This window comes from Aythya fuligula, chromosome 1 (genome assembly GCF_009819795.1).
Source record: "Aythya fuligula isolate bAytFul2 chromosome 1, bAytFul2.pri, whole genome shotgun sequence".
NCBI lineage: Eukaryota > Metazoa > Chordata > Aves > Anseriformes > Anatidae > Aythya > Aythya fuligula.
The window spans coordinates 14,449,982-14,474,333 of NC_045559.1; the positions used below are offsets into that span (position 1 = coordinate 14,449,982).

Sequence of the window (24,352 nt, forward strand, 5' to 3'; positions counted from 1 at the left end):
GCAGGAAATCTGCAGGTGCTAAATCGACCACCTTTAAACCCCTCCTTTCCTTCTCCCTAGTCCTAAATGCCTTGAATTCTAGGCTTCTTAAAGTCTGAAAAAGAAATAATTCAAGGAAAAAAAAAGTTCAAAACCAAAGTTCACCCCAATACTACTTATCAGAGACTTCTGGCAGTTCCAGTTGTTTTATCTGCTTAGATTACAAGTGCCTAACACCTAAAAGCTGATAGCACTAGAAGTTACAGAGGATTTATTGTCTTCGCTATTTTATCTTAAGACATTAAATTTATTCTCATTATTAGGAATTAATACATTTTGGGTAGTATAACACAGCCAACAAAAACGGAAGAGAAATCTACTGCTGTACATTATCTGCACATCTTGTGTATGTTTTTTTTTTTTTTTTTGAGTACTTACTAATGCTGGAGCATCACAAGCACTAGAAGGGAGCAGACTCGATTACTGATAAACAACTGGGAGGCAAAAGACTTTGCCAAATGTTTGACGACTCATATCAGCAGAAGGTTTACAAGTTTTCGCCTCTTATTTACTGTAACAAGGTACAGGCCAACGCTCCCCTCCTCCCCCCCACCAAATGCCACTGAACTAGGAAAGACCAGAAATGCAAAACACACGACCTGAAAGCACTGCGCTGAGTCTCAACTGTTGTAAGGTTTAAGGATATACGCCCAAGGTATTTCCCCTTCACGTGGGCTTCTGCCACAGCAAATTTCAGCCTGCAGCTTCCAGGTAAACTGTCCGCGTATCTGTCAAGCACACACATGTGAGCTGTGTTTAAATAAACTTTCCGCTCCATTACTGCTCCCCCTGCCACAAGATATCAGCTCTAGCCAGGAACACGATTAGCAACAGGCTGTGAAACGCTTTCACAGAACTTCAGAGGTGACACTTACTGAAGGGCAGTGAAATTTTATGGCCTGAGGGCCCCGGGGCAAAGCATGGAGGCCAGCACTGGACCTTGTGTGTGACTGCCGCAGCCGTACCGCGACCAGAGATGCGATTTCTGTACCTGCTCCGCCTCCCTTTCAGAAGGTTCCTGGTTCACCTTTGCCTCCAACCTTGTATTAATACAGGGCTGCCTCACAGTGTAGGATCAGAGAGGGGCGAATTACAATAAGGTCACCTCCAGTCCTTCAGCAATTGCTTCCTCTGGCAGGCTGTCCCGAGGCATGGGCTCGCAGACTCGCTGCACTCAAAGGGAACCCGCTTTCACAAGGTGCCTACGTTCACCCTGTACCAGGGACTCTCCCTAATCATCTTATGCCAATCCGCCGATCACAAATCTTAGAAGCAATTCCTAACTCTGTTCCTGGTTACTTTAAAATTATTATATGGAATCACAAAACCATTCAGGCTGGAAAAGACCTCTAAGATCATCTAGTCCAACCTTTAACCTCGTACTGAAGTCCACCACTAAACCATGCTAAGTTCTACATCTACACATTTCTTGAAGACTTCCAGGGCTGCTGACTCAACCACTTCCCTGGGCAGCCTGTTCCAAGAGCCTCACAACTCTTTCAGTAAAGCAATTTCCCCTAATACCCAACCTAAACCTCCCCTGGTGCAACTTGAGGCCGTTTCCCCTCATCTTATCACTTGGTGCTTGGGAGAAGAGCCCGATCACCACCTCACTACAGCTTCTGTCAAGGTACATGATGAGGACTCCTCTGAGCCTCCTTTTCTCCAGGCTAAACAACCCCAGCTCCCTCAGATGCTGCTCAAAGACTTGTTCTCCAGACCCCTCACCAGCTTCGTTGCCCTTCTCTGGGGATGCTCCAGCACCTTAAACTCCTTCTTGTAGTAAAGGGCAACAGACTGTGGTGAAATAGACTACCTCTGTATGACTTCTGCTTTCCCCTTTAAAACTACCTGTCAAAATCTTTATGTGGCCACTTGTAAACAAATTATGCTATGCCGGTTTTGTAGTTTAATTAACGTAGAGCGGTACTGGTCAGATACCTCAGAACATCCTTAGCTCTACAGATAAAGCTCATTTAGCAGCCACAAACTTCCACAGATTTACAGGTAACCCCTCCATCAGCTGACACAGGTTTCAGGTAAACAAGCAGGTTTTCTTCCGACCCGGAAAATCCATACAAGTTTTCTAGGGTCACTTAGTTATAACTGTTTAATAAGAACATAATGGTGATAAAGAACTTCTTTCTCTTCCCAAATTTTTAGTACAAATAGAGGAAAGCTGTGATTGCTGCATACAGAAAGTAACTGAGCTGTAATCCATACTAGAGCACAGCAGAGGTGAAGTGGCAATGCCGATGTTACAGCTGACGGTAAGCAGCCCTTAAAGCCTGCAGGCAATCCTTGTCTTTCCAATAACTCCAAACTGGAAGAAATCAGATATATTTAGAGAATAACTCAGTATCATGACAGTACTCTCTTTTAATTTAAATTTACACAATTCAAGCCATACTGAAGCCTCCAAAAGCAAACGTTCGGTAGTTCCCTTGTTCTTTATTTAAGAAGCTCTATGGAATTTACATAAAGAAGTCCATTAAGAAGTTGACAGCTGCTAATTCGAGAGTCAGCAATTTCCCACTATAGTGGCAGACTGTGTTTAAACTGCTGTGGTACCACTGTCATGTTATTAATCAAGTAAGGAGAAAAAGGTAGGAATTATGTATTTCTGAAGCACTACCTTGTATCGATACAGTCAGATGGAGCTTGCACTGTTTTTTTTGGCACCCCACGGCACGTGAAATAGATGTGACGGTGCAAGCAGAGGGCGTACAAATACTATGAAAAAGGGAGAAGTCGTGATAACTCCTCTGCAGGTATGGGTCCAGCTGAAGCTTTTCTGTGCTTTTTGAACCCTTCTGAAGGGACAGCAGTGCCGGCTGCAAGCGGCACCCAGCGCCTGCTCCCCAGCCAAAATCCCAGGCGCAATTCGTGGGGGTTTGTGCAAGCACGAAAATCGCAGGAGACATCAGTCCCCGAGACGGCAGGCAACGCGAGCGATCGATACTTGCACAACAGCACGCTGATACGGCTGGAAAGAATAAAAAAAAAAAAATCACACATAAAAAAAAAAACCACCACAGATAAGCGAAGGGGCAAAGTCCCGCGCTCTCCTGAGGCGCCTCCTCAGAGGGGCGCGAGGCGCCGGCCCCAGCGCGCTCCGTGCTCCCTCCCCAGCCCCGGGCACCCCCCGGTACCCCCCGGGCACCCCCCGGTACCTGCCGCCGCCTCGCCGCCGCCTGCCCGAGCCCTCCAGCACCGGTTGTGGCCCGAGGCCTCGCCCGGCTCCCCCGCAGCGGGGCCGCGGCCGGCAGCGCTTCCTCCGGCCGAGCCCGCCGGGCCCCGGCCGCCATCCTGCCCCCGGGGCCGCCCTGCGCTGCGCTGCCCGCCGCGGGGCCGCGGGCTCCCCCTGGCGGGCCGGGGGGCGGGCTGCCGGGGCCGCTTTATTCGGTGTTTTTTTTTTTTTTTAAACTTATTTATTTATTTGTTTATTTATTTATTTTACCTCTGCGCCCTGATCAGGGAAAGGCCAAAAGGCGACAGGTTCGCCAAGCGGCCCAGGAGACGCCAGCTCTTCTGAGCAGTTGTCCAATTCCTGCCTCAAGTTGAGGAAAACCCGGAGGAACGCCCCGCCAGCTACCACAACCCCTGGCCTCTCCAGCCAGGTTATGCGCTCACCTCGTCTCTCTGAGGCTGTAGCACTGGCTAAACTCCACAGAATAACACACAGTAATTAATTTGAATCACACATATACATAATCACGGATATAATAGTGGCCGGGGTTTGAATATCTCCACAGAAGGAGACTCCAACATCTCTCTGGGCAAACTGTGCCAGTGCTCTGTCACCCTCACAGCACAGAAATTACCACAATTAACACATATTCTTTACAATACTAAAAGATTACACTTCTGAGGTCTTATTATCTTTGATTTTTACACAGTCACATCCAAGAGGACATGGGATGAGGGCCCTGCTGCAGGGCACTGCATTGCCCCCAAGCCCTCTCCTGTCCCCACAATCAGCCAGCCCCGCACAACCCTACCAGAAATGAAGGGCTCTGTGAACAAGCTGGGCTTGCCACAGCAGAGCTCCACATGCCACAGCACCTCTCAAGCAAGCCCACATGCAGCTGACCACTGCTGGGAATCCTAGGTTGCCCATTATCTGGAAATACTTCCTCAGGTGTAAGTCTCCCCTTTTATTCATTAAGGGGGAAGAGCACAGCCCACAGGTACAGCCCGTCAGCAGAAGCTGCTCCACCTGCAGCAGAGCAGTTGTCAGACCGTACAGAAAGCCAAAAACATCTATATTTGCAGCAGCCTAGCACGGGACCCCAGTTGAATGTAAATTTATTCTCACAGCAGAGACCAACATAAAATACTCTGACACATGCAAGCCCACATCATGAGGCACTTAACAAGTATCTCAGGATTTAACTTGCATATATTTGCACACATGCATGGAGCCCTGGTCCCCAGGAAATTAAGCTCAAAGCTGTTCCCTGGGGCACTGCGCTCCCCGGCTGCTCACCCTCCCTGCCTTCTGTGGGGATCCCAGGGGGCAGGCGAGGAAACGGCCCCAATTTATCCGAGTCTCTTTCTTAATCACAGAATCCTCTGCCTGAGGCCCTGGAAGGAGAGAGAAAGAGGTTGGGGAGTGTGAAAATACAGAAGCAGCACTCTCAGAGATTAGTCACGGTAAGTAAGCTCTTCAGGGGGCACTTCGGGTCCTCCTGGCAGCAGTTTCCATAGGGCAGAAGACAGAACCGGATTCAAGACATCCCGACCCACTGGACCCGAAATGGAGCCCAGGCAGACCAGTAATGGAGCCAACAGATCTTTGAAGGTACAGAACCTGTTTTTTTTTAAATTATTATTATTATTGTAATTACTTTTTTTTTCCCGTTTAATTTCAATGCGGGGCTTGAAATAAAAAGAAACAAACACAAAATGACAAAACAAAACCCAAAAAAACAAAAACAAAACCAAACAATATGTTGTATATTTGGGGTATGAATCTACCTAACCAAAACAATACTAAATGCTTCTGGGATTTCTGAGTGGGGAAACATTAACCCTGTAGGTACACTTTCCTCACAGAAGAGGTAATCACAGCAGCAAAGGAATAATGAAACAAAATAGTATTAAAAAAAAAAAAAAAAAAAAAGAGAAAGTAATCAAGTAATAAGTACAGAAGTAGTAGGTAATATCAATGTGTAAATAAATAAAACAAATAGTTAAGTAAAAATGCTTACAGACATGCTGATAAAAAGCTGACAAATTAAAAGCTTAAGGGAAATTCGGATTGTGTCGCATACTCCATCACTTATGGCTAGGATGCTACAGACACTGCTAATGCCCATTTGCATATCTCAGGCTGGTGCTTGCAGGGCAGCTGGCAGAGCACCCTGCAATGGGTAATCCTGGGGAGCCACAGGACAGCACGGCAAGTGAGTGGCAATTGCTGCCTCACATCCGCGTGTGGCAAAGTTTGCCTTCCAGTCCTTGAATGGCATGCAAGTCCCAGCATGGTTCTGAAAATTTAAATTGTAGCAGAGGTTAACGTTAAGGAAGGGTTAACTTCCGTGTAAAAACAAAACAATACATTATTTTGGGGGGGATGTGGGTTGGAGGGGCGCACAGTAACCATGCAAACAGCCTAGCAAATATAATTTTACAATGATGCTTTCAACTCTCTGAAAAATAAAATTCTACTATTTGAAAAGCAAGGCTAATATTAGCTTTTGATTAAGGTACACCCAGGAGGTTGTCAGTTTTCCATATCTTAATATTAGGTGTCTCAAGTGATCCATCAATAGATTGCCTGAGCCAGTGTTTCAGGAAGCCATAACCAGTGCTTTCGTTTTCAATCTAAAAAGGGGAATTCATCAACAATATCAAAACTCTTATTTAAATTTAAGAGGTCTTCTTCAGTAGAGATGAAGACCGCAAACATTTTCCTTATAGATTAACTTCCAGTAAATAGCTTTAGAAAATGCTCTACTAACAGAGACAGCTCGTGCTAATGACAGACAAGTTGTGCACTCAATCATACGCAGCAAGCATTGCAAGTAATTGCTTTCTACCTCTGCAATTCTGATATGGAAGTTTTAACTACACAACCCAGAATCTTTAAAAAAAAGGTTAAAAACAAAACAAGCCAAGGGTGAGAAATACAGTATCATCGTGGATAATACAGAAAATAATTTTATTTATTTATTTTTTAATAAAGGATCACTCTGTTTGTTCGTTGCAGAGGCTTTAACTAGGTTAAGAAATATGGAGCAGCTCAAAGTGATTCCTTTGTAGCCTGCTTTTTTGGGTCTGTAAATGTGGCTCAGGTAATAGTACTACTACATAAAAATATTAAGGAGACTGCCTATTTGCCAGTGCATAAAATCAGCCATTAACACGCCTGATGTCAGCAAGAAGATGTTATCAGGGTGTTTTTAAGACTAATTTGAAAAGAAAACATCTCACCTCTGTAGCTAGCTTTGGACAGATGGAGCTGGGCTTGTCCCAGCTAAGAAAGGACAACATGCCAGCATCACTTTGGAGAAACTTCTTTGGTGCTGTGCAACAAAATAATATTCCTAAGGAATTTTCAAGAGAAGGCCTCAAATCTAAGAAGTGCTTTTCTGATGGACACCGTTACTGTCGGAGAGCTTTCACATTTTAAGCTATTTGACCCTGGGGACATTTCTTAGCACCCAGTACGTGGAGACTGGCGACTCTGCAACGTGTTCAGTGACTAAAACTTTAAGATGCAGAAACAAGAGTCCAATCTGTTGGGAGTATACGTGTTTCTTGCTAAAGCCGCGTGGGCCTAAAATAGGGACAAAATTAATTTTGTTTCCTCGTAGTGCTAGGTAGGTCAACACGCAGGCTTTTTTCCCACCTAGAAACAAGGCTACAGCTTCAGCAGTTCAGCACTGGCAAAAACAACAGAGCAGACTTCAGGCAAAAAAATTAACCCAGCACAGAAATGAAATACCAGCTCATATATTTGAGCAGCAGCCGCACTAAGTGTTTCAGGTTTTTCTGTAATTGTATATTAATCTCACTCTGAGCCCCAAATCAGTTTCCTAGTGTTTCAGTGCCATGGATATCTCAGCACCAGTGGACAGAAGAGGATTTTTAGAGCAGTGCAGGTCAGAACATTTGGGAAAGCCAAAATTCTACTGCTTTTGTCTGCAGAGATCATCTCAGAAGAATCCCTCAAGCTCCAGCTGATCATTTCTGCAGACTGCTGGTAAAAATTACTGGCAGGTGTCATATATAAACAATATTTAGCAGCAAACAGATTTCTATGAATTCCCAGTACCCCGACTCGACAACTCCAGTAGATCAAGTGTCTGATCTATTTTCAGAAATACACTCTACGAAGCTATGTCTGCAGCCTATAAAACACTCCTGCTACTCTTGAAGCATCACAGATCTTCATAAACAAATCAAACAACTATTATTGTATGGAAGAAGAGTACAAATCCTTGACTAACAAGTGGTGCTTGACAGACATTCAAGTTACACTTATGTTCTCCTGCACATCAGACAGATGCAGTCCCAAATTTTCAGAGCTGCTCCTCCAGAAAGGCCATGGCATTCTGCCTTCCTGTTTAACCTCCAGGAAACAAGAAGGCTGGAAGGTGAGGAACACAGCTTTAACTGAGGCGTACATTACTCCTGAACAGTTCATTCCTAAAACCCATAAATTATTCTATTATTTTTGGGAAACCCTAGGAGGCCTGAGATACACCCACTTCCATTTTTTTTCTGTCTGCACATCTGAAATTTGTCCATTTTTCAGGCAGGGAATAGTAATTTCAGTCCCTTCACTTGATTCCAGTCAGTCCTTGCAAGATGTTTGCCCCATCCTGCCTGATGAGAGATATATGACAAGTACAGGTCTCTTCCTTTTCAATCTGTATCCAGGCCAAGAAGCTGTTGCCCATTTGGATGTCAATAGACATTCAAGTGACAGTTTAAAAACAGCTCTGAGTACCTTACCAGCATAGGAAAAGACAACCCACTATCTGCTTTCTTAGGAAAAACGTCAGCTTTTCAGAAAGCTCGTATTCAATGGGTTCCTCTTTCTTGGCCATGATCCCTAGGGGATCCTTAGACATAAGTTTCTCTCATTAAAAATAAAGTATTGTAACAACAAAAATAAACTATTAAACTATTTAATAACTGTAACTATTAACTATTAATGAACTATTAAACTATTAAGCTATTTATAAAAATAAACTATTAAACTATTTATTTTTGGAGTTGAACACAATTTTCTTGGTGTAAAACTTCTAACCCAAATTGTCTAAGCAAGCTGAAATTCCAAGAGGTGTCTGTCTTCCCAGAACGTAGCTACAGCTAATTGTAAGCAATCATATAAAAACCAGACCTTGTTCTCAATTACTTATAGAAGATGATCTGAACACTTGGGCACCTCCCCAGTGCCACGGAGCTCAGCAGTACCACTCTGGGTGCAGCATCGGGCTTACATGCGTCTAGGGAAAGAGATGAAACTAACCCTAAGAGGAATAAACATTCCTTCTCCAATATTCAGACCTGCAATTCTTAGAGCAAGCTCAGGAAGACAACAGGTCCTTCATTACTTCTCCTGTGCAACCTTTTCCACTGCTCTAGGACTCCAAAAGCTTCTGAGTATTTTTAGAGAGTATTTAGATGCAAAGGATTCATGTTAAATGATATGTGAAGATTTAATGCACAAGTAAAAATCACAAAAATTATACTTCTAATGTATACTTCTATACTTCTAATATACAGCAATGCTGCTGTATATTGTAGAGTTTTAAGCTTATTGCTGTAGTCCTTGTATGCACTTTGCTTCCTTAAGGGGTTAAATGGCAAAGGTCTCCAATATTAACTACTTAGAGCAAACAAGATCATATTTGTTGCTTGATCTGTGCAATGCTATAAAAATCTTCATGAGTGCCCCAAACTTGTATTTCTTAGCCTTAGCTTCAGACTCCTCAATTCCAATTAATATTGATATCTCTTACTGACTTAATTAAAAGGTTTTGGTTCAGTCAGTCTTCTAGTAGTGCATTAGAATTAGTGACTTAAATTTAAATGATATTCACACAATTATTTTCATGTAATGTGGATATATGCATTTTGACAGTATTGCAAAAACGTACTTGCATAGAAGTTGCATAGAAAGTTGTTTGAAATTGTTAAACCAGTATTTACTTGCTTGTGGACATGAACTTCAATATATACTTTGGGAAAATAGTCCAGAGAGTATTTATCTAAACATACGGACGTATACTTGTACCTTTTGTACATAAAAAGTACACTCAGAAAATATGTCTTAAAGGTCACCTGCATACATAGGAGGAATATAGATATTATTCCTACATTTGCTTATTCACTAATTACACATTAATTTTCTCCATTATTTGTTCTGAGACCACATGTACCACCCTCAGACTTCCAGATTCTCTCTCTCCCCCCAAATTCTAAGATTAAAAAAAGAGTGAAAATGTTTCAAACATACCAAGTTTCTTACTTCTTTAGTTCTGATCTCCAGTCTGAGAAAACCATAACATCAGTGCGTTCTCACTAAATACACGTGCTCAGATAACGTACAATAAAAGCTGTTCTGAGGTAAATTCACAAAGTTTTTGCAGAAACTTGTGCTCAATCTGCTGCCTCTTCCCTGCTGAACGCTGTGCTGAGGAAGCCAATGTTCTGGATATGCAGCCCAGCAGGCCCCACCACTTTTTGTTTTCATTTAATTCTCATTTTCTACACTGCATATGGAATTTTAGTTATGTTGTCCCTGACAGAGTTTCTGTGTTTTTTGATAATATGAGCAGGCTCACTCCATACATTAAAACTTTCTCCCTACTACATCCCCTTTTAGGGTTCTGAATTCCTGTTGGAGACGAGCATGCCTTTTTGGGGGAAAAAAATAACACACTGCCACTAAATCTTAAGATATATCATCAGTCTGTGGATACCAACTAGCAGGAAAAACACTCAAATCCGAACAGGCATAGCCCAGAAAACATCACTTTTAGGTTAATTCAAACAGCAGATCTTTCATCTTCAAGGTCAGATGCCCTTTCCAAAAGATACGCTTTTAAGATTGTAGTTTAGATAAGACAGGCTGAGCCGATTTAATAATTAATTGCTGCTGCTGTTCCCCCTGAACCATGTACTCTCCCAGCTTTTTCTTTCCACTGCCCCTGGTATTCACCTGCTGCCCCGCCGTGCAAGCTTAGCTTGCTCAGCCAGCTGAAAGCTACCAAAACAAAGGGGGGAAAAGTGTGAAACCACAAAAAAACAACAGCCCAAACCTACCCAAATCAAAGCACAGAGCTTTCTCGTAGTATTTATAGCATCAGTAAAGGGTGCGAAGAGCCACAGAAGCGGGTGAGGAAGGTGATGATGTGAGCAGGGCAGGACGGGTGTGATGAGAGGAGCAGGTAGGGCTCCTCAGCAGCAGTGTGCCACTGGGGCAATTCACACCCCCATCGGGTGCCCAGCAAGCAGCAACCTGGCCAGTGACAGCCAGCGGAGCTGTAAAAGGGACACCGATGTCACCAGCAGAAAAAGCACCCTGGAGAGATGACGAGGTTTTCAAGTTTTGTTGCTGCTGAAGCAGGTTCCTCTCACAACCGAGCCTCAAACCAGTATTTTCTTCTTCCAATCTATGAAGAATTACCACGGCTGAACAGTTTATTCCTGCAAAGCATCACTGAGCACTGCCCTGTTTGTAAGGATGTCCTTTTGGAAAACAACAGCTAACACTCTGGCCCTGGCTACCCCATAGGTTGTGCCTCACGGCTCCTGGCTGCAGCTAACCGTGGTAAGGAGGACATGGCACACGCGGCAAGGACAGGCAACTCCTCACACTAATATTTTGAGAAACCAAACGGGTCTGGAAAGAACTGGATACAAAAGGAGAAAAGTTCTTTATTCGCTATCTATATACACCACCAAGAACCTGTCTTCTTCACTTGTGAGACCAAAACGAGAGCTGTGGAGCTTACTTTACGTGGCAGACCTGCTTCATCAGTGACCTGGTGCACCTAGGAAAAGCCAAAGTCATGCAACAGGGATCTGCTACAGCACTTCTACACTCAGGGCACCTTGCTAGACTTGCGACACAACACTATCGTAATATTACTACCTTGCCTGAGAGACTCATCGATTTCATTACAAAAAGTCTAAGCCCTGCTGCTGAAAATTCTCCAGAACCAGAACTTGAACAATTCTGCATTTTTAATCTGCCCCCAAGTTTTCAAACTAGAAATATATTGCTGCACCATCTTATCTCCTAGTTAACTGAAAGCCATATTTTGAGTTGAACACTGCTCAGAAAATTTCACTATGTTAAAACAAAGTCCTACATTATAACAGTTTCACTCCATTAACATCAGGAAGTCAGCGAGCAATAAACAAAACAGAGGTTGCCTGTTAAAATAACAACTGGTATGAAAGACAGTGTAACACTCTTAGGCATAAAAACGTCACTGTCTGTTTGCACCACAAGAATATTGGTTATTGTATTTCTTGCAACCACACACGAGTATTCCATGCATTAAGAAAAGACAAATCACTAAAGCAACAGAAATCAGGAAGCCTTTCAATAGGTTCAAAATAATAGATGGAGGACATCCAAAGATACCAAAGCAAACTGATATAGTACCAGGAGAACTTTTCTGTAGATGGATAATCCACATTAATTAAAGCACTGCTAGATACCACTGCAGCTAAGCTGTTAGTTTAGCTTAATACTAAGACAAAACATTTTAATGTAACAATGTGGGTTACATTTTGAAAACTGTTTAGTCATTTTTGCCCTCAGTACAACCTAATGTTTCTAGGAATGCAAGTTATTTTTATTAGGCAGCCAGCTGCAGACATTGCTGGAAGTTAACTGCGTTAAGTTCCAAAAAAATGAGGAAAATTACAATTCTGCACATGCCTTCAAAAGTTTCCCTAAGACATGAATGGAATCTGTGTTTGAACAGCAAAAGTCAAACAATTTTGAAGCTCGATTAAAGGAAATAATGATTTATTTGCAAGGTATCTTTTGATTCAATGTAAAGCTGTTTGTGCTTCAGTGTCTGAGATTTGGTCCATACTTACAAGAAAGTATTGCTGCAATGATGTATTACAACATAACCTTAAAAAAAAATAACTCTGAGCAACTGCCTACATCTCTACATCCATGCTGCATGATAGGATGTGGAAAGCCAGGTGATAAAATCTTCCTTTTACAGAGAAATCAACAGAAAAAAGGTATTTTAAGCCACGGCACAGTTCCATATTAAATACTTAACGTAACTGTCATCAAATTAAACAAGTTATTAATTACTACAAGTTCACCCAGCAACACTTCCTATGCTTATTTCTAGATGATGAAATTATACTTTTGCTCATAATAAAAAGCACAGATTAGTTTTTGTAAATAGGCACGCTTTATTTTTTAAACCACCAAAATACGCAGTGTTTCAAAACTTCCAGAATTATTCCTGCTTTAGGCGACCTGAAACAGATTTGCACACGCAGTGCAGTCGCTGAGGGCGTGCTAGCAGGACACCCAGCACCACGTGGACCACGCTTTACCCCTGAGCATAAAGGAGCCGTGTTGGCCCAGCATTGCGGCCGCTCAACTTGATCAAATTTTAAAAAAACTTGCAAGGAAATTCTCGGCAGAAACCTTTCAGACTCTGAACCCCCTCCCCATTTCTCCCAAACCAAACCGGTACACCTGCAGGGTGCCTCACAGGAGCCAGCTGTAGGGGTTTCCAAAACGTAAGGTGGCCGTGCTGTACCCGCGGTCCCCCTCCATCCTGGCGGGGTCTGTATCGGGGATGGGCATATTTAAGGAAAAGCAGACCTGCCCCCGACTGACAGGTAGCTGGAACGTTTTACAGACCAGCTGGTGCTGTGTAGCCGAAATCAAGCTTTAAAGCAAAGTTTGGGATAAAAAGGAGAATGGCAAAGCTTAACCAGTAAAGCCAGCGTAGGTCAATGCTGCTGCCGCCTCATCCAGCGTAAACGTCTCATGGGAAACGCACTAAGAAAAAGAACCCTGGCTGAAAGAGAAAAAATAAAAGGAAAAGAAAAAGAGGAGGGCCAGGCAGGGTGAGATCCTGCCTTGAGAAGCCCAGCACGGTCTGCAACACAAACACCGGGGAGCGAGCGGCTTCCTCTGCGAGTGAAGCAAGGCTCCGAGCCCTTCCTGTGTCACAACTCCTGCGCTTCCTTCGCGCGCCCGCTGCCGCAGCGACGCGCACAGCCTGCACCGGCACCGCGCTGGGGCTGCGGCCACTGCCCAGGAGATGCAAGGCACCCAGGGGACACACCCAGCTCCCGGCTGTCTGGACTGCCCGCTGAAATCACCTGTGATGGAACAGCTTATAACTTATAACGAGCTTCAGGTTTTTTTTTAAGGAAAGGCTGTGCAGCCACGTAAGAATGAAAAGTTGCTGCTCTAAAATTTACAAAAAAATGAAAGATAAAGGAAATACTATTTTGCATCTCACGTAACTCCAGAAGTCCACTTTACAAAACTGAGTTCAGCAAAGCTTTCTGTATTGATTCCCTTCACGGGCATAAAATGCCCAGGTCAGACATTCAGCTAGCTGAGTATGGCAGAGACACAAAAAACTTTCAGGTGATTACGTTAACTGAATCTAAAAGCAGGCTGTAACACATTTTCAAAAGTATTTTCTCATAAATGAAAAGAAAAACTACGACAAAGGTAGCGGTGAACTCCTCAAAATCATGCTTGGGTCAGCTGGAGTGCAGTAAAGTTCGCATTTGCTGAAGCTAAGAGAGGAATTTTGTGAAGTAAAGGTGTGACGTAATGAAGCAGCAAGATGACAGCTTTGTTAGGTGATAAGCAGGTAAAGTGTCACCTGTTTTACTTGCTTTTCAAGTGATAATTGTGCAACTCTGACTGCAGAGATTATCTGCCATAAGCGTATTCTTGTGACATTAAACAAAACTTTCAAATAGATTCTAACTCTTCTTCAGCATTAAAGGACATTGCATTGTTTTCATTTTTGTGCTTTATATATTTTTTGAAAAAACAAAATCAATCTAATCCTACCCTAAATATAAAACTTAAAAACCAAAAACAAGACATGAGGCAATTCTACTAAACTGACATTGAACCAAGGTTCGGTTTAAAAAAGAAAATCTGTATTTTTTTTAAATCAGAACTACGTATAGAACAAAAACCCAGGAACTGAGCAGAAATAAAAATAAGGCAGCATACATTACTCAGTGAGTAATTAATGGTTAAAACAAAGTCTTGCATTTAGCAAGATGAATTGTTAGTGTTCAGCAGAAAATATTTGTTTCTATAGCTCTCTTATGAAACCATTATAATTTACACTCAAATATCTGTTTTCTGAACTTTGCTTTATCTCACTGATACCATCTAGCTAAAATTGCCACACACATCCATATCTGTGAGTTAAAAAAAAACAACACACACAACCACAACAAAAAATACGTTGTCTGCTTAAACTTTGCTTCTGGTGCACACGCTGGCAACACCTCCATAATTTCTTCATATAACTGCATCACATGATAAGCAACTGGAAATAAAACTGACCTAGCACATGCACTACCAAGTAACTTGAATCCCTCGCTGCGGGTGAGGGCGAAGCAGCAGAGCCTGGGGCCAACCTCGCCAGGTTTCACTGACACTGACCTCAGAAACGCACGGGAGGAAGGGATTTCACCTTCTCCTGCTCACGCTTCCAAAATCCGCTTTCACCTTCTGAGTTTTCATCATAAGAAGAGCAAAGGAGCCACTCACAGGATGAAGTTGACCGGGCATCCTTAAGCTAGGGCACAGGCACCGGGTCGGCTCAGTTCCCCCACGCCTGCTGGCAGCAGCGTGCTGTGAGGGCTCAGAGAGATGACGGGAGGCAGGAGAGCACGTGGATAAAGCTGGCACACCGTGTCCTGGAGGAAAGACCTGAGAGTGCGCACAGGCAGGATCTTCACTTGGCTCGTGCTAATTGAAAGTTAACAGCTTTTGGGAATTTCTCTTTCCAAGATCTCCGTAACTGGGAGACACCAAAACCAGCAATGCCTGTGGGGTGCTGCAGCCTAGCGCTCACGCAGTTCTTTCTTGGGTTTGTGAAGATAACGTTGGGTACATGTGAAGCTGTGAACACGACATGGACTGGATGCAAAAACATCCCGAGTGGCTTCTCTTCCTAGTTCCCTAAAACAAAACAACACAAAACAGAGCAAAAAGCTCCGTTCCTTGCCTCAGCATGTGTTGACCTTTTCAGTCTTGTCCTTTTCCAATTGCAAAGCCAGGCTAGCTCTGACCTGACTGACTCCCAGAACGCCAGGTAAGGCTTGTGGAGCAGCAGAAGAAAACCCAAAGCGTTGCAGATCTTCCCAAGACTGACAAATGGACATGGGTGAGGTTCTCGTGACTTTCAGGACTCCATGCGAGGAAATGTGAACAGCACCCCTGGGGCTGTGCGTTATGTTCTTGGGTATGTCCTTCCGCTGCTCTTCGGGGAAAACATTATTATTATTTATTTTTTGTATTTATTTTTCTTCTCCCTTCTACCTCGGCAAGAAAAACACCTGATCTTGACAGAGCAAGTGTTACAGGACAGCAGGGCTATTAGCACATCATGCACTTGAGAATATTCACCCCGGTGCACACACAGCCATAGATCTCTGTGCCCAGCAGTGGCACAGACCGCACCGTGAGGGAACGCTGAGCCTTTATCAGCCAACCAAACCCTGATAACTGCTGGCTGAGCATCCTCACCGCCCTCAACATCACTTTATATGCAGGACACGTCAGTAGCTATCACTGATCCAATACGGACAGGAGCTGATACCACTATGGATTTTTTTCCCCCTCAAACATCCATTTACAATTCTCTGACTGGCTTGATTTTTCTTAAAGACCAGCAATTTTGGGTTGGTTCAGAGAGTGCTTTGCTTTTAAAATTCTGACTGATCAAAATATTTCCAACATCATTATTATTATTATTATTATTATTATTATTATTATTATTATTATTATTATTATTAAAAGGCCACTTAAATGGCTCTAAACATCAGGAAGGTGATGAACCCCAGTTAGAGGACTGCTTCCCTGATGAAAGCACTCCCCTTTCTGCCATAATGGATTTGAACCCAAGTATTTCACCCTGCAGAAGAGGACAAACTATTGCCAAGGGGGCTCAGGTATTTGTTCTCCCTTCCTCCTGCTGAAATTATTTCACTTTTTATAAACACGTTTCCTGAACCATACACTGGATCTTATATGTCAAAGGTAGGGAATGGCTCTTCCTTGCTCTGTTCAACAGCTATTTGGCAGCTTTATTCAAAATAAAAACTTTGATAGGACAGAAGAAATCAGCATGGTCCTGAACTTGTGCCTTCCCGCACAGGGGGACTCGGTCCCTCAGGCAGCAGGTAATTCAGAGCCTCCCTCGTTTCCTTCCATTTCTTTTCCATATGAAACATGCAATCAGAGAAACAGGCAAAGGCTCTCAAGCACGGTGGTTAGGGCACTCCCTGGGAGATGAGATAAATCCAGCTCCCATCAGCATTTCGTTCCCCAGAGGAGAACACAGTCTGGCTGAGTGATCACAAACTCCCACCGACACTAGGTGGCCTGCTTAAGATGCTCTTGATTCCAGTCCCCCCAGATTAGGGAAGGATAGGGTAAATCGGGTGTCCCACATCACACACAACCGTTCTGATCTCCAAACTACTGGGTAAGGGAACAGAAATCATTTTGAAAAGGTTGTCCTTTATTTCCTCTGTTTTTACTTCAGTCTCCTAAAAGAGATTTCAACTCAGGCCAAGTGGAACACTCTGCTTCTCTCAGCATGACATTTATTTTGTTATGAAAATGAGAGAAAAATTAGTTATACTCTTTTAGCCTTTTTAACACAAAAAACCTGTGTGTTTTCTTCTTTGGCAAGCTGGAGGAAAAAAAACAACTTATTTTTTCTCAAATGTGTCTACCCATTAAGTGGCAATAAATTACTCCCTAGTATTTATTCCAGATTTTTTTTTTTTTCCAGAAGGTTTTGTTTTATGGAATAAAACAAAGGACTGAGATCCCATCTCCAGCTGAAGGACGGGCAAGCTGGCTGCAGAGCAGGTTGGCAGAGCCAGGCCGTCTGCAGTCACTCAGGAGCTCTCCAGAACCCGTGGACGCGGTTTTTGCGTTATTAACCCAAAAGCAAAGCCTCTCGCCGAAAACCACCTTATACCTGAAGATCAGAAGGTACCATCAACGCTTGGCAGAACACAAACAAGCCGACAGCTGCAGGTCTGAAACACGTTCAGGCCAGAGTGGTAGAAACTATAAGGAACCAAATTAGCACACGTACAGATAAGTATGATATACTGGGGAAAGGTCAATGGAGTTTGTTAGAGTTATGAGTCACAAACGTACTGGAAGGCATAAATGAAAGTGTGGATAGGAGAAATACAATTAACACAGACTATTTAAACTTATAAGTTAAAGGAAACCATGTATTTGCGTTTCCTAGAGGAAAGGTAGCTGTCGAGGGAGGGGAAGGAGCATTCAACCCCTCCTCCCGAAGGCTATCTACAAGGCAAAGAGAAGAGGGTGAAAACAGTCAGTTTTCTAGGCAAGAATTTCACCAGTGGCATGCAACATGGGGCTGTATTAAGGCCGGACCTATCCAACATATCCAGAGAAGAAGGTGGTTAGCCAGCAAACAAGATGTTTGGTATTTAATTACTCAGAGAACTAAAGATGAAAACCAGCAGATTGCAGAAAGACCTAATGTTGCTGAACGGAGTAATAAACCAGTAAATGAGATTCAGTGTAGAGAAATGTAAAGTGAAAGAATATGGAAGAAAAAAAAACCAACAATATATACAAAATGACGGTCTCTGAATTATTAGTACAGAATAATGAGGTACTGGTCTTGTAATAGAAGTTAATCTCAATGATCTGCGGTGGTCAAATGTTATGCAAGGAACGCAGCACGACACCACTGCTTCCCTTTCAAAATTGGTTTAAAAGAGCTGGGTAAGGTACAAAAACACACAGTGAGGACAGGGACGGGTCTCTATAGGAGTGACAATTAAACAGATGCAGACTTGTCAAACTAGAAAAGCGATGACAGAGGAGGGTTACGCTACACACTCATTATGAAGGTGGACAGGAAATGAGTGTTCGCTGTCGGACAACAAGTTCAAAACAAAAAAAGGGAGGTACTTCACACAGCGGACTGCCAACTGTTGAGAATCCTTTCCACAGGACCCTAAGCTGTTAAGTCTCCATTATGTTCAAAAAGCAATGGGTCAACAAAATTGTTTGGCAGCGCAGTGACAGACACCGGTCTTTGCAAAGTTCAATTCTTTTTTACAGAATTTCTCTCCTCATCTTACTGCGTTTCCATCTCCCAGGAAGGTATGCTGCACGCCAGGTTGCTGAATGAAAGGCTATCCTGTTCTTCGGTGACTCAGACCCCAACTATCTGCACTGATACAAAACTGTAGGATTTCAACTTCTACAGAACTATTTTCGGTCGAGTACAAACTCTTCTATTACAGCTAGTTCCTGCACCAAGGCTGTGATGGCTTCACACACGTTTTTAGTTAATGGACAGCAAAAAAACCCTCACAACCCTGCTACTGAAAACATGCTGTTCTGCACCGTGCTGTTCTCTGCAGCAGTGCCTGGGTCTGACTACGCCTTTCCTGCCCGTGTGAAAATGCTGAAAAGCTTTGCTGCTCAATTCAGCATTCCCTCTGAATGCATCTGGTGTTAGACAGCAATGAAAAGGTTTACTTACGCTGCAAACTAATCCTTTGTCGTCCTAGCCAAGTTCGAAAGCACCATTTTTACTGATAGTCATCTACCTAGAGTCACAGAACGAGAAACACTTGTCTCCAGACTCATCTGGACATCCCCGGGTAGTCCTGCCAGGGTGAGAAAGCTGGAAGTACACGCGAGGATGCGCTGGACCACACGCTTCGTGCAACCTGATCAGCAAACACAAACTAAATCTATCCGAGCAAGTCTAATCTACATAAACCTTTTCTGTATTGTTGGCCAATTCCTGGCCCGTGTTTCAGCTTGCACAGATGTATTCCTGCTTCAGTATTTTGAGGTAAAAGCTGCACCAAAAAATGAGACTCCTCCCTGCCAATCCTTCTCCCAGCAAGCTGGATTTTAAAATGAAGCAATTTTTCAGTCAATCTCAAGCCTAAAACACAATTAAAAAAACAATAATTTTCTAGTTATGTAATTAGCAAACTGCAACACCAATGATAGACACATGGAAAGAATAACCCTATACAGCACACGATTTATTCACAGGGAATAAAATGGAAGCAGGAGCATAAAATAATGATAGATTAGCACTAGCGTTAGACGTATTTCTCATATGCAAGGCTTGATATTTTATGGAAGTATGGTATTAGTTATACTTCACTAGATGCAGAGCAGATGCTAAGCATGATAAAAGATTATTTTCTCGGATACCAGAAGTCTGTCCAAAAAAAAAAAAAAAGGGGGGAAAAATCTGTTATTTCCCAGAACACCAGTCAAGGGAAACGTTCCTGGTTAACAGCAACACTAGTCTCACAAGCATAAATAGCTAACGAGGCAGATTTCCTAAATTTTATTTAGGCATCTTAACAGTAGGTAGCTCTTGGTGCAGGAAGCTAAATCGAGCATTAAAAATTGACTCCAAATCAAACTACACACCTAGTGAGGTGAACAAGTTGCCCCTCATCATTCGCCTAATGTATTTCAAACAGTTCTCTCATTGTGTCTCATAGAATTTAATTAATTACTCTATCTAGATGAATTTAACAATTTTATTTTAAAACCAGAATCTTACGGTGCTTCTAACCTATCTGTAGTGATAAAGTGTATTTTAGAAGAAGGTCTAATTCAATATTTTTAGATTTTAATATGACAATTATTACATTAATACCACTAGTTAAATAGAATAGCATTAAGCTATTAAGATAATTACATGAATCACTACAGGATTGTGAAATGGGAAACACACAGAAGAGCTTCAGCTATAGTTGAAATGATGAGAATTTTAAGTACAGTATTTTATGCATGGAAACAAAATGTTTTGAATAGATTTGGCACTAGTCAGGTACCAAGACGCTGTATACTACTAGTACACAGTGAAACGAACAGAACATTTAGATTTTAAACATGCAGCTGTGATAAACATGTTTGCACACTGGAGGAAAATAAAAATCATGTTGAAATAAAGAAGAAGAAATACTTTAAAAATTCAGAAGAATTTATCTGGGATAAATATTATTACTGAGCATTGTGGAGAAAGTATCTGAAGTAGATTTGCAAGCCTTGTACTAGCTGGTTTATCAATAGCTGACATTTTCCTCTACTAAAAAATAGAATATTTTGTAAAATACCGAATAAATTCATTTATTCATGAAAGGCATTTAGCATAACTACTTCCAACTTAAAAAACAAACAAACAACAAAAGCTCTCGAACCTCAGCTCCATTCTTATTTCAATTGCTCTCCGTTGCACCTCTCTGCAAAAGGACAGGGTCTATCCTATCGCCCTCCGGCATGCCAAAGGACTTCGGTCTTCCACGCTGTACCCCAGGCGGCCTGTAGGTGTTAAAAGAGGCCATGGAAGTGGCAGCAGAAAGTGGTATTTCGGACCATCAGAAGTGGTATTTCTGGACAAGTAAGAGACTGATGTTCCTGCTTGCTTTCTGCTCACCACAGAAGCCTGATCGGGGCAGATGTGTGGGCTGGAGCTGGCCTCCAGGTGCTCTGGCCTCCTCCAGCCCTGGCTCTCCAGCACTGATCTCCAACCCTTCCTGCCCTCCACCTGACCCAGCTCGTGGCACAGGAGGTGGTCGGCTGCTAGAGAGGGCACTGCCCCAAAACTGCTGCTGTTTCCTTTGGGAAGAAGCAATGGACAGCAGAATCAGTTTTTTGAGGCAGCTTTCTGGTACAGGTTTTAGTAGATGAAGAGCAAGAAGTTGCTAAATCTATGCTTTGCGAGAAATTGCTAAAGATAACATACTATAAATGCATAGAAGAGTTAGAAAATTAACTATACCTAAAATGTTTAGGCAACTGTGAGAAGTCATTGTCGATGGGCAGGCCCATACGCAGGAATGACTTCAACAGGACTGAGATGGGACTTATAGCATTGGGTAGTGACTAATCCCAGCGTTAATTACCTTCTGTGAGACACACTGAGTACAACGCATCTGAACGTAGTACTACCAGAAAACAACCACACCCAAAAAACCCCACCACATTTTTCTTGCCTGATCACAAGCAGGATACATAAAGAGATAACAGAGGGAAGAGAGCTGCTCTTGAAACTTCTGTACTTTTGAATACAGCAAAGAAGCAAGGATTTCAGATTTGGGCCTTTGGCAAAGTTGGATTCCACAACTGTACCTTCTGGACAGTACATCACAACTTGATATAAAAAAGGATTTGTTCTTTCTTATCTTTTACTCAGCAAAACACTTCCAAGCAGCAAATTATAAAGCTTGTAAAACACCAACACCGCATTCTTTCTCTAGGATGGGAGACATCTACTTAATTCAGCCCAGGGAAGGCATGCTATGGAGAACTCTAGCACAAACAGTCCCATTTCTAATTTTGTCAGGTTTTTACAGGTTATGATGTTAAGTTTTCACTGCACCTCTTCCCTCTGCCTCACTACCGCAGCCCCAGCCCTCCAGCAGTGAGGCAGTTGGAAGGAAGAGGCCCTAAACTCAGCCCTGTAAATTATAGTATGTAGGAGATTAAACTTAAGTCTAATGCTACAGTCAACCTTCAACAGCTGAGCTCTATAAATGGACACTCCTTAAAAGAAATCCTTATTGGTTACTATTTAAAACTACATCTCTATTAAAATCTCGACTGAAAGAAATTACAAGCGATACACATCTCCCATCAATGCCATGACAACACCACCCGCTTCGAGTATGCACGGTATCATTTAGCACAATTTGCTTGCAGGTTAAAAAAACATGTAAGGGCTCACTAAACAAATATTACCAATGAATACGCTATGCGAAAGAGAATTTCTATTGTTATAAATTAGCTTAGGTGTAAACTAGAACAATACACTTTCAGGGCACTGAAAAGCCCAGCTCTGTCAGTCTGCTTCCTCTGTAGATTTATTTAAGATCAGCACTGTAAAATTACAGCACAATCAAGGCACTGTAAAGGCAAAACAGAGAAAGTTAGGGAAAAGATGACTGATCGATGTTGTAGCCTCAGATTTTTCAATTTCATACACAGGTAAGGGGCGGAGGGGAAAAATTACTATGCTAAATAACAACTGTATACATGCTGCTCACTGCTGAGTGTCTTCTGCTGAATAAATCCTGCTCCCCAAAGTGCAGTCCCTTGAGAGTTCAACCCTGCCAAAACGTTCCTGCTATCTCATTCAAAGAATCTTTTGAATGAAGGAATTGTCAATTATTGATGCATTGACCTAGGGCGAATTTTTGAAGCATCTAAGTTTTTTATGGGCAGTTGTGAGCTTCCCACTTAGGCTACTCATTGACCTTACCTCTCTCTACATTATATCTATGTATCTATTTGTATATAGATATATATCAGAAACAGAGTTCAGACAGATTTATAGATAGATATCCATATATCTATGGTCTGTTTTAGGCTCTGTCACTGGTCATGAATTAGTAACAACAAACAAGACAGCAGTTTAAGCAGTGGAGTGATAGTAGAAAATATATATTTTAAAAGCCCCATAAAATACTGTGCTACTTTTTCTAAGCAAGCAGGCCAGCCAGTCTGAACACAGCTCCACTTTAAACTCGCAAGCTAGACTAAGAGAAGAAAACACGACAAACTCTTTCCAGCCTCCAGCAGCTCTCAGCAACCTGCAAAGTGAAGACAGTACGTTTGCTCTGAACATCAGCTGTGCATCTTTCAGTCCCTGCCACAGTCCGTCCCTTGGAGCTGGGTGTTACTCTCTGCATTCAGGTTTACTTTGTGTGATACATCTCCAACACAAAATGTGTTTGTTGCTCTTGCTTTAGTGTGGCTTATGATGCATCTGCTGGTTAGGACATTCTCTTCTCCTAAGAGGTGGAAGATGAGAGAATAGCTCCTAGGCAGTAAGGCTACTAAATCCAAATCTCTTGCTTCCTGGCCAAGTTATTACAGAGAAGGCAGGATTTTGTTTTGTTTTGTTATTCTTGAATGAACATGGCCTCGCCAGTGCCTCTTTCATGGAGCTCTCTCTAGGGTACATCCAAAAAAACCCAACCCAAGCTGTCTGCAGTTCTGGCCGAGCACAGGAGCCAATACTGAGGTGACCAACACCCTCATGCATACAAGCAGCTACAAAGATTTTAATTTACTTCTTGATTTGAATTACATGTTAAAATTTCATTTTAGCTTTTACGCACTTAAGTACTTCTCTGAATCTGGCCAGAGTCTATCAGCAGTCAGGATACAGAGCTGTTCTCTCCAAGACAGATTTTCCATTTCTGCACCTATTCAGAATCCCAAGAATTGCTCTGACAGTCTAAAAATACAGCACTCCAAGAGTATGTAGGGAAAGAGCTGAATTCAGAAGAGTGCTGTTTTAGTTTTGCTTCTGCAAGGGTAACATCCACCCTATCTGGATTGTCCAGGCAACGACGTGCTATTTAAATTCTGCAGGAATGGTGCAGAAAATGGCTCGTGGCCTCAATTTCAGAGACTGCCGCTATGCTGGGCCCACAGAACTTGCATCGATGGAGTCAGGACCAACCTACATCACCTGCAAGTACCATTGCAGGAACTGGAGCTCATGTTTTCACCATAGACAGGAAACAGTTAGGTCACTGACTGCAATTTGGTCTTAAGATTTCTGATAGAAAGACTGTAAAGCTAGAGAGAATTTTTACATGCTTGTAGCTACCAGGGGGTTCCAATATAAAGTAATAGAAATGAAAGATACAGACAAAATGTGTGTATACTAGGCAATTGTACAGGTCAAGTTAAATGTACGAATACAGTACATATAAAATACTCAATTTCTTCTCTCCCATCCCCCCAAAAGAAAAAAAATATGGATTCTTGCCAGTCCAGCTGCTAACATTAAACTGTTGCCATATTTAACAAAAAGCAGGGGGGATGAGAGTAATTTTCATTATTGTAGTTCTCTTCTGCAGTGAAACCTTACCGTGTGACAGCCCCAAAGTTATTTGATGAGCAGCGATACCATATAACAAGTTTTGACAAGGCTGTGAAACAAGAAAATCCCAGCAACAGAAGGAGAATTACTGAAAATGCCATTGTCCTTGAAGGGCACAAGAACGCTCCCCTGACAAAAGGTCAAATGCAGTG

General features: G+C 42.5%; 1 protein-coding gene across 4 annotated transcripts in view; it reads right to left on the reverse strand.

The window, feature by feature from the left end:
• Positions 1 to 24,352, reverse strand: part of ATXN7L1 (ataxin 7 like 1) — a 74,684-nt gene that overhangs the window by 44,930 nt on the left and 5,402 nt on the right. Inside the window, exon 1 of one of the 4 annotated variants that reach the window (XM_032190400.1) lies at positions 3,213 to 3,295. The exons of the other annotated variants lie outside the window; for them this stretch is intronic. The gene's annotated coding sequence lies outside the window, so the exon portion shown is untranslated. Of the gene's footprint in view, positions 1 to 3,212; positions 3,296 to 24,352 lie in introns of those variants that run through there. 4 annotated transcript variants of the gene reach the window in all.